This window comes from Cryptotermes secundus, unplaced genomic scaffold (genome assembly GCF_002891405.2).
Source record: "Cryptotermes secundus unplaced genomic scaffold, Csec_1.0 scaffold584, whole genome shotgun sequence".
NCBI lineage: Eukaryota > Metazoa > Arthropoda > Insecta > Blattodea > Kalotermitidae > Cryptotermes > Cryptotermes secundus.
In genome coordinates, this window is record NW_019735468.1 from 1,114,041 (window position 1) to 1,133,306 (window position 19,266).

General features: G+C 43.4%; 1 protein-coding gene across 3 annotated transcripts in view; it reads left to right on the forward strand.

Annotated features, from left to right (window-relative positions):
- The first annotated feature begins 6,913 nt into the window (after positions 1–6,913).
- LOC111869389 (glucose dehydrogenase [FAD, quinone]) overlaps positions 6,914–19,266 on the forward strand; it is a 59,902-nt gene continuing 47,549 nt past the window's right edge. Inside the window, exon 1 of one of the 3 annotated variants that reach the window (XM_023860887.2) lies at positions 6,914–6,973. The gene's annotated coding sequence lies outside the window, so the exon portion shown is untranslated. Of the gene's footprint in view, positions 6,974–9,531; positions 9,599–10,244; positions 10,266–19,266 lie in introns of those variants that run through there. The other 2 variants (XM_023860888.2, XM_033753415.1) reach the window with 2 other exon arrangements.

Here is a 19,266-nt window from a genome sequence, read left to right on the forward strand (position 1 = left end):
TGTTCAAAATGTGATACTTAATTTATTATACAACACACATACAGAAGCATATAGGCTTATCAGCATTACGCAGCAATCTCACGCCCATAAAAATTTACATAGATTATTGCATAATAGTCGCAAGTGTTGTAACGCGAGCATCACCAAAAATAAAAAAGTGCAATATCATTGAAAGAGCCGTTGACATGGCAACGAGTGTGGGCCTGTTTCATATTTGACGTAATCACGCACGTACAAGCTGGTGCAACGCTGAACAACAAATCGACGTTCGAAAATCTAATTACGTAATACGTACAATCCGTAGTTACAATTCCAACAAATGTACTATTAACTATATTGAACAAAAGCGTTAAATACACACACTAATATATTTACGTGCGTTTCTGCGTATATCTCGGGCATAACTCGCTACATATTTATCGCAGCGAAAAATTGAACGTTGGAAAGGAAAATAAAATATATTTTATATCCAGTAATTCATTTTCAATAAGTATTATGACTTTCGAGAGGATCAAACNTGTGTATGTTCTTTAGTCTGCTGAAATAATCAGTTCAAAATCGGATCATGTTTATTGTTGTTCACGCGAACTGTTGGGCAAGACAGATTGATGTGGGTGTGAAATGTCTTAAAACGCCAAAACTATGAAAGAATGTTAAACAGTACGTCATGCAATTGTAACTGGGTGAAACTGCTGACAGTTGAATGACAAACCTCAGTTAAAGAAATGGCCACTCGGTCTGATGAGTAATTACTCATAACGAGAAAGTCGAGATGTCAACAGTCCTACTAGGTCAGTCCCTTCAAAGAACAAATATTCCAACACTTAATTAATTAATTAATTAATTTGTTTCTTATTTAAGGACGCTGTCAGTAGCTCTGACTAGAAAGCATGGAATGAGAGGATGATCCGTGAATAATGAAATGAAAAGAATGTGGAAGGACGCAGCCATGGCTTAATTAGTAGTACTATCCCAACATTTGAATGAAGGGGCAGGGGAAAACCGCGATGACTTCCAATCATGATAGCCAGTGTAATGACACAGATTTGAACCCGGGATCTCTTGAATAAATAACAGGAGAAACCCATTCAACAGAGACTTTTGGTAAATTCACAACCAAGATGGTGACACACTTTAATTATGTAGGTAATATTTTTTTTTATGGCTAGTAGTGTGGGACTGTGTCCTTTTATTTCTGCGGCCACTTCTGGCCTATTGTAGAGAGCCCCAGATGATAGGTGAGGGTGTTTGTGGAGCAATTGGTGGAATGAAGATTTGCAGGGGAAACCGAAGTACTCAGAGAAAACCTGCCCCAGCGCCACTTTGTCCACCACAAATCCCACTTGACCAGACCCGGAATAGAATCCGGGCCGCCGTGATGGGAAGCCAGCAACTAACCGCTTGAGCTATGTGACCAACCAGTAAGTTTTTTTTCTTTGGTAGACTGGCTTGTCTCCCCGAAGGTATCCGTACTTCGATGTAGCGGTGGGCCTTGCATGCTCATGTGATGCCGAGAGCTGTGCCGGCGGTAGCATAGCTACTGGTAGAGTCTTCCACGCCGGACATATCAAAAATGATGATCCAGACAAAAATGGATGCCCTGTTCCTCCAGGTTGAGGGTTGGGCGTGAGGTTGATAACTACGCCCCTTAAAAAGGCACCATTCTTGAACTTTTATCGATTGCAGCCGGACTGGCTACACAGCAAAATCAAATACTTACGAAGGGGAATATGGGATGTGCTGTCCCTCTGAAGGAGTGGGGAACTCAGGAACATAACGGAAGTAATTCAAGAATGTGGCACGGTTCTGTTAGCTATACAAGAAGTTAGATGGCGAGGGAAGGGCATACTGGATAAGACTATACATAAACCAGAGAGTGCTGGACGCGTGGACGCACCTGCCATCAGATGGCTGGAGTCAGTTGAAAATTTGAAGAAGACGCGCGTTTGAACTTGGAGAGCAAGCGTAGAAGAGGCCAAGGTTCATCATGGAAAGCAGCACCAGTAGAAGACCAGGAAGAAGACTGATTTGTTCGTATAGAATATTCTACTTCGGTTTATCACTCCAGTGACAATTCAATGTTCTATGTGGATGACGTAACAGATTCTTTGAAACTGACCGACATTTTCATCTCCCCTCCTTTTCAGTTCAACGTACGTATTCATCTATTGGCGTATGTCAAAGAACTGTCTTTACGCTAATCATAATCTCATACTTACGTGACCTGTTTCATCACGTGCAACCTGCAACAATTGTTTTAATATCAGACAAGACACCAACAGTCGAAAGAGTCGCGTGTTTTCTTCTCGTTTTATGGTCTCCTGTGCGCAGTCAGTTTCACAATATGACATGCGCATTAGCCACCAAAATGCAATCTCTGTGTAGAAATTATCGTCAAAGACGTGACGAGAACACTATATTATGTAGTTAAGTTCTACGTTTCGTAGAGTGGGGAGCTGTCATCCACTGTCCTCGCTTGAACTTGCTGTGTCATGCTTCAAGCCATTCAGAAGTTCATTGGTCTTTCATCCTCAGAGAGGGGACAAATATTTATACAAAGTCTTGTACTGAATTGCATCCTTCGCAAAAGAAAAAAAATGTCGTTGAGTAGTTAGCTTTTCTGCAGGTTCGGTTTGGTTCGAGACTTGCATGCAGATTAGCGTACGTGAAATTCCTTGTAGTGTTCCTCGAATTTTCATGGAAAGCGCTGGATTGGATATTAAAAACTGTCCTGAATCTTTTCCTACACAGTTCACCATTTGCTATATTCTCCAACTAGATAAAATGCAGATTTTTCAATGAAAGAAACGGTACTGATAGTTAAACAAAGTCATTAACTCGAAGTAACAAAAATTTGTTATGCGTCAGGGTCCAGTGACTACAGATCCTCTTACATAGATCTGAGATCCAGATTTCCATTCTCAGCACGGTGAGCGGATGTTCTAAGATCTTTCATGGTATTCCTCAGTACCGCCAATATAATGGGGTAGCGCAGTCGGTATAGCGACTGGATACGAGCTGGACGACAGAGAGGTCGGTATTCGAGTCCTAGTGGAAGTGATAATTTTCTCTTCTCCAAGTCGTCTCTTTCCCGGGGGTAAAGCGGCAGGGGCGTGAAGCTGACCACTCACCTCCAACTGCCGAGGTCAAAAAATGTGGATCTATACATCCACTCCCCCATACGCCTTCATGGCCTAGTGCTTGATTAGTTAAGCACAGGGAGAACTTTATCTTCTTTTACATTTGCCGCCAAAATAATGCTGGGAGTATACCTTAAAATGGGCCAAGGTTACTCCCTTCCACGTCCTTCCAAATCTTCGCCCTTATTCGTTCTTCCACTCGAGACGTCATAGCCCATGAACAAGTACAGTTGTTCCTGTTCTTAATTAAGTGAATATCGCGCCGTGAACATGCGGGGTGGAGACTTAGCTCTGACTCTGACTCTTGCTCCTACAGCCCCAGTGGGCCTAGGCCTACTTCCATGAACTTCTCCGTTCACTTCGGTTCTTCTAGATCTAACACATTCGATAGGACTCCTTGGGCGGGTGATCAGCTCGTCGCAAGGCCTCTACCTGTACACAAACAGAAAAACGCACACACACAAAATTAATATCCATGCCCTGAGTGGGATTCGAACCCACGATCCCGGTTTCCAAGCGAGCGAAGACAGTGCATGCCTTAGACCGCTCGGCTACCGTGACCGGCGGAGACTTAGCTCTATCTATCCTTAATTCCGGATATAGATGCTGATGAGTAATCAGTCTCATGCCTCAGCCGCTTTACTCCCGGGGATGGAGTAAAACAAATGATTCAGAGTCAGTTTCTGCCTCCAAATCATCACACTTATTTCCCTTATTGATGCAATTGATCACCGAGAAGAAGTCATTAAATTTAATCGCCATGAAAACATATCTTAATGTTATAGCATTATAACGTATTGGGGGGCCCGTGGTAGCGTAGTTGGTTGAGGCACTATGCTACAAGTCGGAAGGTCGCGGGATCGAATCCCGATGAGGTGGATTTCTTCAATTTACCTAATTCTTTCAGCCGCACTATGGCCCTGGGTTCGACTCAGTCTCTAACAGAAATGAGTACCTGGAATCTTCCTGAGGGGTAAAGGGCGGCCGGCGCATAAGGCTGACAACCTTATCGCCAGCTGTGAACCTATTGTCTGGAAAATGTGGGAGCTTCAACATCTTACAACCCTATGATTCTTCAAGGCCTGTTACAGGGATAACTTTACTTTTTACTTTACTTTATTGTAACGTATTACATAAAACTAACTGGCCTCAAGGATTACAGTCCTTCCTGAGAACCCAATAGTAGATTAGCTAATCAAGAGCTTTCCATACTTTTATGGAACTCTTAAAGTTCCTTACCGTGACGACTAGATCTGAGGCCCTGTGTAATGTTTTTACGGTGAGGAGTTGTTCGCTCCCCACCCCACGACCTTTAAGCTGGAGAATCACCCCGCCACATTTGTCCGGAGGCGGTTTTTCTGGAGGCCGTCGCCTTCATCCGCAATCTGAGAACGTGCCATGCTGTGATGACAAACGAAGCGATTGGCATGAACTTAAATAACACCTGCACTGCAAAGTTCTCTTTCTGTGAGCAACCATTTGGAAAATTAGTGCGTGACGTACCAACTCGAACTGGTGCAATTTATCTAGAATATCTTTTTTTCTTCGTAGCATAGCATAGTTGTTTGAGGCACTATTATACAAGCTGGAAGGTCGCGGGAATGTATCCCGATTAGTTGGATATTTTCAATCTACCTAATCCTTCCAGCCGCACTATGGCCCTGGAGTCGACTCAGCCTCTAACAGAAATGAGTTCCAGGAATATTCCTGGGGGTAAATGGCAGCCGGCGCGTAAGCCTGACAACTTTAACGCCATTTGTGAGTCGATTATCTACAAAATGTGGGGTCCTCAACATCTCACAACCCTATGGGCCTCCACGGCCTGTTATGGGGATACATTTATCTTTTATTACAAGTTAAAATTTAATATAACAGTTATACAGGATGAGTTTTGAAAGAGAATTCAGTGTTATGAAAATCGATAACGTTCTGTGTTAAAGGGCTATGATCACTCTGGCGAATGATTCCTAACTTTGGGATCTTGTTTCAAGAATCGTCCTGTATATCCATTCCTAACGAACCACCATATACTCATATATTTAATTTTACTCCTGGTCGTTTTAATTCATCGGCTGTTCTCAACACGTAAAAAAGTCTTGCGGCCGCCATGTTTTTCTCCTCCTTTTTTCGAAGAAATGGAGCCAGCACATTCGTCGTTGGTTTCAAGTCCTGTTGGGAACATATTTTAGTTCAGTATCACTGACATTTGCAGTTCAAGAGTGTGAATTCTCTTTGAAGAGAAGAAAGACTTGTCACTGCAGAGAGCAGCATAACGAAAAACATATTTTGTTGCACATTAATGTATGAAGGTCACACTATTATCTGCGCAGCCTTCACAGTACACTCAGCAACCCTTTGTCAGCGCAGTTCCGAGCAGCAGGGCATGCCTTAGCTTATTCGGTCTAATTGAAGGGCACCTGACGTGACTCGAGAGATAATCGGAAATACATTAGCAAAATGTTTGAAATACTCGAAAAAGTTTTGAGAATAGCTCGCATTACTGTCAAAGAATGGTATAATAAAAACTGAAAAATTTAGCAAATTTATCAACTCAGAAAATTGAAAATATTCCGAATATATTCGAAGATATAAAATCCTGTTTCAGTGTTCGAATGAGATGTTTGCGAAAGTATGAACTCCTGAAAAGTAAAGGTACTTAGGAAAATATAGGGCCGCGCCACAGCTCAAGCGGTTAGTCGCTGGCTTCCCATTGCGGCGGCCCGGGTTCGATCCCGGGTCTGGTCAAGTGGGATTTGTGGTGGGAAAAGTGGCACTGGGGCAGGTTTTCTCCGAGTACTTGGGTTTCCCCTGCCAATCTTAATTCCACCAATTGCTCCACAATCACCCTCACCTATCATCTGGGGCTGGTACAATAGGCCAGAAGTGGCCGCAGTACAAGGGACTTAGTCCCACCCCACTATGAATAAAATAAATAGGAAAATATAGACAATTCCAGATTCAAACTCCTTGGCTTTTAGTCCGCAAGCGAACTATACCGACCGAGCGACCGCCGCTTGTCAGCGAAGTTAGTGCCAGATTTTACGAATAGATGGCGTCGCGTGGTCAGCGCAACGGAATCCCACAGCCATTAATCTCGGTTTTCTAGACCGGAACCGTTATTTCATTGAAATAGCTCCTCAGCTATCCTCACGAGGTTGAGTGGACCCTGTTCCAGTTCGCTGATGTTTAAATTGAAATAGTATGAAGACCGAAATTTTGCGGAACTATATATGATATGGGAGTACAAAACATCAATGTCCGTACTGAACGACAATATTACTGTCCCTACGTAAGAAGATTTCGCTGCCGTCTTCACAGTGTAGTAAAATTAAAGCGTACTACAACAGGGTAGCCTCAGTCACGGGTTCTTTGTAAGCATTTTCACGAAGATTTGTCAAGTGTTGGCCGTCATGTTAATGTCTAACACAAAATCACAAACGGAACAAGAGAAGCTCGTGACAAACAAAAAAGTATGATGTAAGTAAAGGAGGGAAGAAAGAAAGAAAAAATGAAACGTATTTCGCATGAATGGTATAATTTACATAAATGGAAAGTCACTGTCTTCTGTGTGGGAAGACAACTCATACCGATGCTTTGACTTCAAAGCAAATTTTTGTTCCCTGCAGCATGACTTTGCAGAATTTGGCACTGGGCAGTTACTGTCAAAGTTATGGCATTATTGCGCATCCGGAGATGACATCATCTTGAATAACAAATTGCCACAGGCAGGCCCTTCGTTTATATAGGAACTCGAGCCGCTGCCATGCCTTACTTAGGCACAGCGACTGCTCAAGCGCAGGCAGTATCCGCTCTCCCCACGTTCTACAAGGAAGGTAAGTAAAGTAAAAGTAAAGTAAAACTATTCCTGTGACAGGCCGTGGAGACCCATAGGGTTGTGAGACGTCGAGGTTCTCACATTTTCTAGACAATCGGCTCAGTGATTATGGTGAGGCTGTCAGCCCTTTACCTCCAGGAATATTCCTGGTGCTCCTTTCTGTTAGAGGCTGAGTCGAACCCAGGGCCATAATGCGGCTGAAAGGATTAGCTAAATTTAAAAAAATCACCTCATCGGGATTCGATTCCACGACCTTCCGGCTTGTAGCATAGTGCCTCATATTATGTCTGCCCAAATTTGTTTGTTTATTGTGCAGATATAAACATGAGGCAATTGCAGCATTTGAATCATTCTGAACCGCCTGCTTCTTACTTACGCGGGGACAGGACTGCTGCTTGTTCCATCAGTCCAACTAGAGTTTTTCTTTATAGAATAAATCCACTTGGTACGTCGAACATAGTTTGGCCTATTGTACCAGCCCCGTATGTTACACGATGATGAGTTTGGAGCAGTCGGTGGAATGAGAGTTGGCAGGGGAAACCGAAGTACTCGGAGAAAACCTGCCCCACTGTCATTTTGTCCAGCTGGTCACAGCGGCCGCTCGGTCTAAGGCATGAACTATTTTTACCCACTCGGACACCGGGATCGTGGTTTCGAATCACACTAAAGGCATGAATGTTTGGTGTGTGTGTTTATTTTGTGTTTGTGTATTCCTGTGTTTAGGTAGAGGCCTTGTGACGGGCTGATCACTCGCCCAAGGAGTCCTACCGTCTGTGAAAAATTATTACGGAACTTAATAAGGGGCCTGGGCCACGAATGGGCTGTAAGAGCCATTGAAAAAAGTGCCAATTTGTCCACCACAAATTCAACATGACCTGACTTTGGCTCGAAAGCGGTCCACCGCGTTGGGAAGCCAGTGACTAACCGCGTGAGCTATGGCAAGGCCTATCAGTCCAACTAGCTGTGCGTCTACAGGACAAGCTCCAAATATCAACAGTTTCGTTGGCATGGTGATCATGGTGATCGAGCTTTGGGCTTAAGTTAGACAAGGACATCACGTTCATCTCTTTCTGTCGGCATGAGTAACTTGCCAGTCGATTTCATTACAAAAAGACAGAATATTGCCACATTAAAAAGTTACACTTCAGTTCGATTAATCAGCGAAATAACTGCCAAGAAATAAAAAACGTTTACCAGTCCATAAGGAAACAATTAAAATTCTTATGACACCATAGCGACTAGGGAAATTATGAACTAACTCACCTAATAAATCTCTTTACATCAACTGACTGCATGACTTGGAAGTCATGTACAATTATGCAATAATTTTGTTCTTACGGCTAATGACAGACAAACAATATCGCGTTTGGTGGGTCCCTAGCTACCACGACTGACGTGTCTTCAAGTTACGGAAAGAGAAGATGACCTCCAGAAATCGAGGGTAATTCAGAATGCGGGGTTCTTAAATAAGCAGCTGTGGACCGTCTACAAATGTTAGTTCTTTGTTAAGGGGGGGGGGTTGCATTTGTTAGCAACTTTTCGTAAAAAAACAAGAGAAAGACTTGTAACGAAATGCTGCACAGGGCCTCAAAAATTATTTAGAGTGATGTAAGTAACTGAAAATATTCATGAGATTAGCGCCTGTAATGCTAGGAGTGTGTGCTGGACACGTTCAATAAAAAGCAATAACAAGATATCAAGGAAGTAGAACTTCGATCTTGTGGAAGTACAGGAGGTCAAATTGGACAAGGCTGGCACTGAATTGGTATGAGAAAAAATAAACAGTGTGCGAGGTATGGACTGGTTTCACCTGGTTGCGAATACGACCCATTTGTAGGCTTTCGTGAATATGGCTTCATGAACGGGGACCGCCTCTGTGGTCTAGTGGTCAGAGTTCCCGCCTACAGGTCCAGAGGTCCCGGGTTCGATTCCAGGCGCTACCAGATTATCTGAGAAGTAGTTTGTCTGGAACGTGGTCCACTCAACTTCGTGAGGATAATTGAGGAGCTATTTGAAGGAAATGGCGGCTCCGGTCTAGCAAACCGAGATTAATGGCTGTGGGAATCCGTTGCGCTGACCACGCGACAACCTCTATCCGCTAAAGTTGGCACTAACTTCGCCGACAAGCGGCGGTTACTCGGTCGGTATAGTTCGCTTGCGGACTGCAGGCCACGGAGTTTGTTTGTTTTTGTTTGGGGGCACTACTACATGGAATTAGCAATTTCCGAGCTCTCTTACATATCTTCCTTAGAGACCCGTACATTGATTAATAAAAAGATTTTCCTTATGTCGAAAGCCAGCATAATAAAAACTTCATTCATTTCAAGAGTCGGAAATGCAAGAGATGTTATCTTGTTTTGGAAAGCCGAGCGGAAGGACTACCCACGGGTCACGGTAAAACGTATTGTTTTGATGTCTGCAATTCCGGAGTCTTGTCTGTGTTCCCAGAACTATGTCGACCCCAAAGACTGCCCCATTCACCCCCACCCCCACTCCCCCACTCCCCCACTCCTCACTTCTTGACTCCCGAGTTCTGTTGAACTTTCCATACCGCGGCACAGGTAGACAGTGGTAAGCAGTGAACTGCAAGTGTTCGCGCAGAACTCAGACCTGCAGTCAGCACGTGAGTAGCTTTACACGTACTTTACGGACAAGACGGCGTCACACATGTCGTTAAAACAGCATCCCTGGGTCGTAACATGTTTGTTTCATAACCACTAACCACTTAAAATTTCAATACAATTAAATTACTACGATCTATGACAAAACTCTGTATGTGTGTGTAAACTTGTACGTCTGTTTTTCAATTACTGAACCATTTCGGCCTTAATCCGATAAGTTTCGACGGCCGTAAAATTGTGACAGTGGAGTCGTGACGCTGTGTCAACGTTGGTTCGGTTCATAGGTTATTTTAGGGCCTTGTACGAGCGGCAGATTTTATATAGTATCGAATGAGATGAGAGGAAGATTACGGATGTTGAACTGGGAAAGATGTGGAAGGAATCGGCTTCGTATCCCGATATATTCTGGGGCAAAGTAGCTGATCCTTCTGGTGCTGCATCGCGCAAGACAGGCTTGTTACTTACGGATTATCCCGTATGGTGTCTCTGTGATAGCTACACCATTTATACACCGACGAATGAGACGTGCAAGCGTGATTATCAGTGACTACATCCATGTAGAAGAAAGTGACTGTGGGTTATTCGATGAACGCCTCGGAGGGTCTGAGGAAAACGACGAGAAACCTCGGTCAGGTTGACGGATTTTCGTAAGGAACTGAAGTCTCCCAGGTATAGACAGAAGTGCCAGCCACTACACTGACATATTTCAGTTCAACTTCACATTGTCAGTTGCAGATATTATATACACAGATGGGGATCTCAGAAGGATATTGGACAGACTGGCAACAGCTAATTTTTGTTTATTAAAAGTATGCCGGCATTACGGTGTGACAGAGAAGGGGGATATGCAAAGAACTTCAGTCTCTGTGTATCGATTCGAGCTGGGTACCACTAAGTAAGAAGCAGGAGTGCTTTAATACAGCGTGACGTTCAGTGATGGCGGAAGAAAACGCCCACTGTTATACTGAGGAAAACACCAAAACCTTAAGCATAAAGCGGACCTAGGCAGCGCCATAGTTGAAGCAGTTAGTCGCTGGTATCCCACCGCGGCGGTCCGGGTTCGATCCCGGGTCTGGTCAAGTGGGATTTGTGGTGGACAAAGTTGCGCTGGGGCGGGTTTTCTCCGAGTACTTCGGTTTCCCCTGTCAATCTAGATTCCACCAAATTCTCCATCATCATAATCACCCGGGGCAGGCTACAATATGCCAATCAGTAGCCGCCGTGCCGAGTGGACCTAGTTGGGCTCTACCCCTTACTAAGCGAATTTTTTATTTAAGGCGGACCTACAAGTAATGAAATTGTGGTTCATTTAAAGAGGTTATGTAGTGACGAGTGCTCAGTGGCGGTTAATTATGACTCATCAGTCGGGAGGGATGCAGGGAAGAGGGGTCATTGTTTATTTGTAGGTAATTCACCTAAGGAGGTGAATATCTAGACGTGAGAAAGTGGAAGGAACAGGTTCATTGAGAGAATTATGTATTAAAGAGATTCATAATTTTTCTTACGTGAATATTGTTACCGTGCTCAAGTCAGGGTGAATGTGGTGGAAAGGACATATAGCACGCGTGGGATAGATGAGGAGTACACAAAACCGTAGTCCGAAAACATAAAGGGAATGGTGACATACACGTAACTGTGATTATAATCTTCAGATTGATCTTAAGGAAATAGGGGTGAGAGGGTTGGATGAGTTAGACCGACTGAAGGCCTATTGGTAGGTTATTATTAGCACAGTAATTATTCTTCTGGTTCCGCAAGAAGCGAGGAAATTATTTATCAGCTGCTCGCCTATCTTCTTCTCAACGAGGACTCTGTGTGTCAGTTTAAATCACGAACAGGACCAAAGCATTCTTTCCCAAGAGCAGAGTTCGAAGCAGGTCTTCTCGGGTACAAAGCAGTTGCGATAAATTTGACGTTACGGAACTGAGTCAAAATGCCTGGCCCTGTGATTTATTTCGGTACGTCGGCCTTAATGTATTTCGTTGCATAGGCAGTTTTCTCCGCAACGTATTTATTATAAACAGTGACAAGAGAATGTGGCACGAGCTGTCAAATTTTGTGATAACGCTATCCCCTAAAACTTGCAAATTAATTTAAATTAAATTTACGCCACCTCTTCTGTCTGCCAATCAGCTAAAGTACAGTTCTGCACAGCTTTACAGATCTGAATCAAGCTGTAGTGAGACGGCAGGAACGAACCCACGTACTTTACAACCTTACTGCATTCGCAGTAATTTTTTTATATAATATTTTCCTGTACAGTTACGAAAAAGCTCATGAAATATTTCGCCAGCTGCAGTTATATTTTCCGAAAGCACCTATATAAAATTTGGGAGCGGTGGGTTCGCGACCCACAGATTAAAAAGAAAATTAATTAATTTTACTTGAAAACGACGCGATTACTTTCCGAGGGACTAACCACACGAGATAAACGCGGTAGCAAATTATCAGTTAACAAAACAAACAAATTTAATTATGTGAGTGGTTATTCATCATATGTAAAAAAAATGGTTATAGAGCACAAATAATAATATTCCGTAGAACAAATGGGTACATGTAAAAAGAACTTGAAAAGTAAAAGACAGACACTTAACACGGAGTCATAGCTCAAGCGGTTAGTCGCTGGCTTCCCACCGCGGCGGCCCGGGTTCGATCTCGGGTCTTGTCAAGTGAGATTTGTGGTGGACAAAGTGGCGCTGGGGCAGGTTTTCTCCGAGTACTTCGGTTTCCCCTGCCAATCTTCATTCCACCAATTGCTCCACAATCACCCTCACCTATCATCTGGGGCTGGTACAATAGGCCGGAAGTGGCAGGAGTGCAAGGGTGTTAGTCCCACCCCACTAGAAATAAAAAATAATAGCACAGAGATGTACAAGGCAATAGCACGACCGGTTCTTTCACACGGATCAAATACAGAAAAATAATAGAAAAAATTCAAGCTGTTGAAAAATGTTTTCAGAGACCATAAATAGGCGTTACACTCCGAGATCCAAGAGCAGAGATATTAGAGAGAGAGTTTCGGCGACTGCACTAATACATTGTGTAAATATGTTTAAAGAAATGTAAGAAATACGCAGTATCCGAAACAGAGTGTTGAATTGTGGCCCATAAGAAAAAGATTAAAACGGTCCCTGTGCTTAACTAATTAAGCACTACGACATGAAGGTGTATGGGGGAGTGGTTGTATAAATCCACATTTTCTTGACTTCAGCACTAGTTGGAGTTGAGGGGTCAGCTTCACGCCCCGGCCGCTTTACCCCCGCGGAAAGAGCCCCCAGTACCCATTGAATAGGAGGCTGGTTGGGCCCCAGGTTAGATCTGGACGACTTGGAGAAGAGAGAATTCTTGACCCTACCTGGACTCTAACTACGACCCCTCGGACGTCCAGCCCCTAACCAGTCGCTATACCGACTACGCTATCTCGGCTCTATAAGGAAAAATGAATATTAGAATACAGAAAGATGGATTGATCAACGAAGACCAAAATGCGGCTGGAATCAGCGGCCAGCGGGATCATTTTTAAGTTTTCATAATTGTTGTTCCTGTTACTGCTGCTGGTAATGATGATAATGGCGTGATAGAATCTTTCAGGTTCCTTTTAGGCATAAACGTAAAACACGTTTGTTTAGCGGTGAAGTGCTAATCGGGAGGTACTCAGTTTGCATCAACCAAATTACGTGTACTTGCTATTCTGAAGCAGTGTCCTTGACGTTTTCTTCATTCTTTCCAGAAGAATACCAGGATAGTTCATCCGAATATGTCACGGCCGCCTCCTTCCGAACCTTTCTCTCTTCACCTCTCAAGTTCATGTTGGCATCTCAATCGATATCACGTAAATTCTGCGTCTGGTGACGTATTTGTTAAGCACTGTTCTAAGAATCTATCGAAATATATTGTTTATTTTGTAGGTTTACGTAATATCAAATAAGGGGAAATTTAGTTTTGATCGCCTTAACTGTTATTTGTATACTTAGGACTATTTTCGACTGTTGAAATAGCATAGCGTCGGACGGGATTGCTGACGAGTGTAGGTAAAATGTAAAGGTATCCTTGTACAAGGTCATGGAGGCCCATAGGGTTGTGAGACGTTTAAGGTCCGATATTTTCTATACAATCGGCTCACAGATGGCAGTGAGGTTGTCAGCCTTACGTGCCGGCCACCCTTTACCCCCCATGAATATTCCTGGTACTCAGGGTCATAGTGCGGCTGGAAAGATTAGGCCAGTTGAAAAAACAAACACCTCATCGGGGCTCGAACCCGCGACCTTCCTGCTTGTACCATAGTGCCTCGGCTAACTACGCTACCGCGTGCCCCGACGAATGTAGGAGGAAGCATATTTATGGTTCTATCCCACAATTTGTACGAAGAGACTCGAAAGATACAAGGAAACTTCTCGCAGAAATAAACCGGACCCTGTGCTGAATGCGTCACTCTTGGCCGCACGGTCCTCAACTGTAATGCCACTACACAAATAGGTGAACTGAGCCGATTATTGGCAAGGGGCTGCATGAATGCATTTATCTTCGTTCACAATCAAATTTGTCATGAACAGTGCTGATCGCCGGAAATGACGTAGCAGTTACAAACATAGAGAAAACGCACTACATGCAGGGAGCCGGTGTAGCGCAGTCAGTATAGGTACTGGCTACGGGCTGGGTGACCGAAAGGTCGGAGTTCGAGTCCCGGTAGCGTCAGAAATTTCCTTATTTTCTCTTCCCCACATTGTCCACACCAGCTCTGAAACCCACCCAACCTCCTATCCAAAGGGTACCGGGGACCATTTCCCCGGTGACAACGCGGCCGGGGCGTGAACCTGACCACTCAGCTCCAAATTGTGTCGAAGTAAACAAAATTTGGATTTATACATCCACTCCCCTTATGCCTTCGTGGTATAGTGCTTAATTACTTAATACTAGGGACAACTTTACCTTTTTTACCTTTGACACTACATGTTAGAGAAAGTATAATGTTATTATAAGACGAGTGATATGTGGTTTGCAACACAGGATCTCATTTTTAAAGTGGCGTGGACTTTATTAAGTAGTGTTCATACTGGAGACGCGGCCGGTCACGGTAGCCGAGCGGTCTAAGGCATGTACTGTCTTCGCTCGCTTGGAAATCGGGATCGTGGGTTCGAATCCCATTCAAGGCATGGATGTTTAGTTTGTGTGTGTGCGTTTTTCTGTGTTTGTGTACAGGTAGGGGCCTTGCGACGAGCTGATCACCCGCCCAAGGAGTCCTACCGAATGTGTAAGATCTAGAAAAACCGAAGTGAACGGAGAAGTTCATGGAGGTAGGCCTAGGCCCACTGGGGCTGTAGGGCCAAGGAGATGCGGGCGTCTAGGACTCTGTTGACACTCGAGCTCATCTTGATATCTCTGTATTTGTTTCTTCGGTATTTGAAGAAATCTTAGGTCTACCAAACTGCGTTGGTTACACAACGTCCAACGATAAAAAAGCAAATATTAATTTTTAACGACCTGGATGGAGTCGGCCATGGCAGTGTTCCAGAATGTGTCTGGATAGGCTGCGAAAAACGACAGAAATTCTCAAGTCACGATAGTTGATTTTCTGGCAGAGGAACGGACTCGGGGGGGTCGCGAATATCAGGGAGTGACAAATATATGGAAGCATTTCAAAATACCTTCCCAAGTGAAATTTCAGACAGGATTTACAGCCCCGAACGTGACACTTGCCATCTTTGCAATGTTTCTGCTACACTAATGAGAAAATAATTAAGTTAAAATTGTATAGAATTGTGAAGAAAGTCACCATGGTCTGTTTAATGTTTTATGATAATTGAAGACACAAAAGAAAGACGCGAGTTTTTCTGCTAAATAATGATTTTCCGCTTCAATTTGTAGAATGTAAAGAGAAGGGGAGTAGTACAAAGTTTTGGTAGAAGATGGAAAAGCGAAATTGATTTGTAGCATAAATCAGGCGCAAATAATATTTTGTTACCTCTAATAGAAAACCTGTTCCATAATGTAGGCATGTATTAGCAAATCATTTTCATATTTTGTCTATAACTCACTACAATTAAACTTTATTTAATTTATTCTATTACTTCGTGGTTGTCTCGCCTTGCTCTTGGATATTAGCAGTATCTTCTCTTAATATAATTAATTCAGTTCTTTGTTAAATTTAACTGAATAATATATTTATTTCTGCCTGTGAGACAAGGAAAATTTGCAGGCAATTGATATTTTTAGAAAATATGAAACAGATATTTGAGGTTTTCACGGCGGTGATTATGAAGAAGCCGTTTTCTTGGATGTGGCGCCCTGTAGATATTGTGTTAACCGACGTTTCGGAAGAACGTATCGCCTCCATCTTCAGGGTAGAAGAATCGCGGAAATTATTTTTTTTTCTGTCCTGAAGATGGAGGCGATACGTTCATCCGAAACGTCGGTTTCGCGGAAATTATTTTTTCTTCTGTCCTGAAGATGGAGGCGATACGTTCATCCGAAACGTCGGTTAACACAATATTTACACGGCCCCACAACCCAGAAGACGGCTTTCTCCTCAGATAGTTTACTGTTACTATTTGTCGGTTATAATAATTTGGGTATTTCTCCACCCACTTTTCATACATATTTCCAATCCATTTCATCCATTTGTCATATTTCTACACGCTGAGTTAGAAACAATATTTCGTTCAGTATATAAATTTCTCCGCTTTCTGCTTGCACGAATCGGTCCCTGAAAGTCATAACAAAACTGAATGTGTACCGGGACTGTAGGCCTACGAATATATTTCACTTAACCACCAAGGAACGCGCCTGTTTTTACTTTCTTTCTTTCTGAAGAGATTGACAGAAGACGCGAAAGTTCTTGGTCTGGTAGATATGGTTGAACGATTTGCTAAAAATAACTAAAGGCCCGTTTTGTACGACAAAGTTACTGCATTGATTTTGAAGGGGAAAAGAAAACCATGAAATTGCTATGAACGATAATATTATAGAAAAATGTGCCATGGCAGTATCTCAGTTTCTAGGCGAATCTACGGGAATATATCAGCATAGGTTTTACATACGAGCCGTGATAGCGTAGTTGGTATAGCGACTAGCTACGGGCTGGACGGCCGACAGGTCGGAGTTCCAGTCCCGGTGGGGACAAGAATTTTCTCTTCTTAATGTCGTTCAGACCGGCTCTGGGGTCCACCCAACCTCCTATCCAATGGATCCCGGGGTAAACTTTCTGGTGCGTGAAGATGGCCATACAACTCCAACTAGTGCCGAGGTCAAGAAAATGTGGGTCTATACATCCACTCCCCCATACGCCTTCATGGAGTAGTGCTTAATTAGTTAAACACGGGGAAAATTGTACCTTTATATGTTTTACGTAGCGTTTCAGGAACAGCAAGACGTCTAAGAATTGGATCGTAAAATTAATGTTAATCAAAAAAACAGAAGCAAACAAAAACTCCGTGGCCTGTAGTCCGCAAGCGAACTATACCGACTGAGCGACCGGCGCTTGTCGGCGAAGTTAGTGCCAATTTTTGCGAATAGAGGGTGTTACGTGGCCAGTGCAACGGATCCCCACGGCCGTTAATCTCGCTTATCTAGACCGGAGCCAAAATTTCCTTGAAATAGCTCCTCATTTATCCTCACGAGCCTGAGTGGACCCCGTTCCAGGCCCATTACTTCTCAGAAAATCTGACAGCGCCGGGAATCGAGCCCGGGACCTCTGGATCTGTGTCCAGGAACTCTGACCACTAGACCATATATTCATGCTTATTAAAATTTAATTTATACTGAATAAATTATACTAGCATGTTTGTTCCGCTTGGCCCTCAAATGTGACTTAAATATTTAAAATGCGTCCATGGACACTTCCTCTGTATTTGAAAACCTCCAAGTAAAGTAACTGACCTGCTCAACCGAGTCATTCCAGATTATGGACGCCCAATATAATAAATAAACGGGCGAAGAATACGGGCATGTATACAGACTGAAGTAAATTAAATATGGCCAAAAAACAACTGAAACAGCGGGCAGTGAAGCCTGCAGTGCGAATAAGTATTTAGAATTCAGTTCAACTTCTGCACCAGTTCTCAGACGAACACGAAGTGAAACTACTAGGCCTATACATCTGACAGCCTACAACTGTCTTCAGAATGCCCGATTTTCTAGATTAGTCACAACGAAAGACCTAAGTTGAGTGTCTCCTTGTTTTTATCTCGCCACTGGGCGTGGAGCGGAACACCGTAGAAAGAAATACGATATTCTGGGATGTTACGCCGTGCAGTCTGGTAGAATAATTTATGTTGTTTAGTAGCGCAGAGTCTTGACGCTGCACACTGTAGACACTGTAGACTGCTACATAACTGCGTTATATAGCACAAAATGAGAAACAGCTGGACGAGCGTGAATACCGAATTCTTACGTAGAACAGCAGCATGAAGTGATCGTGGAATATTCTAAAGGCGCGTCCACATTACTCGAGCCCCTGCTCGTGCTCGCCAGGCTTGTGCTCGTCGGGAGACACGTCTGGCTTTTACTTGTGCTCGTAAATCTTCGTCCACACTACTTCAGTTGCTCGCCAGGCTTCGGCGCGTGAGGATCCGTATATTTACTCGTAGTGTGTATAGACTGTAGTCGTATTTTAATTTATTGGCTATAGTTTTTTAATTAAAAATTTAAAAATTGCTTGTCTCGTGACTTGTCATATCGTCCACATTACTCGCGATCATAGCGAGTTACACGAGCACGAGCACGATTAATGTGGACCCGCCTTAAGATACCTCGTCTACGTATCTTCAAACTTCTGCGCTATCAAACAACATAACATACTGTACCAGACTACACGGCTTAATATCCCAGAAGATCGTATACTCCGTGAACTGTTCCTAGACAAACTGACGACAGCCACGATCAAATTTTATCAAGTCAGCTCGTAAGCAAGACAGGATTACAACGGCGTACTTGAATCCTTACTTTGGGAATGGCTTCAGTGTATCTCATACTGACACGTATACAACTTGCGCCCTTTTGGATTTCCATTATTTGCCTACTTTCCTTATTTTAAAAAAATGGCTTATGAGATCGCCTTGCTGTCTGTGCGCCTCCTTTAATTTTTTCGTTTTCTATCTGGTCCCTGTCGTATCGAATGAAAGTATGCGATTGGTTTTTCCCAGAATTTCTTGTGCACATTATGAGAACACCTTTCTCTCCAACTGTGTATTCCCCATACTCGTTTCCTTTTCTATGCCTTTCGTGCCGTATCAAGGAGGCTTATGATATCACTTTGCCGTCTGTTTACCTGTGCCGCATCAAAGAAAGTAGGCGATTAGTTCTTACACGACTCCCAGAGTCGTGAGAGGGAATATAGTCACGAGTCTCGTGAGACTCGGAACCAAGAATGACTGTGCTGCCGAGAACCAGCAGCAATTTACCCGACCGGACCCAGAAATTATTGTTTAGCAATCAGAAATCTAATGGCCGTACCTACAGACAATGTGCAAAATGCAACTGAGAATTCCATGCGAGTGAGCTATATCGTGATACGTAAAAGAACAAAATTACATTTGATTCAATACACACAACTCTTTTCTAAGTTTTAGGTTTCGCTGTTTAGACGTATTATTTAAATTTAATTCGCTTAGTGGGGGGTGGAGTCCAACTGGGTCCACTCGGCACGGCGGCTACTGATTGGCCTATTGTACCT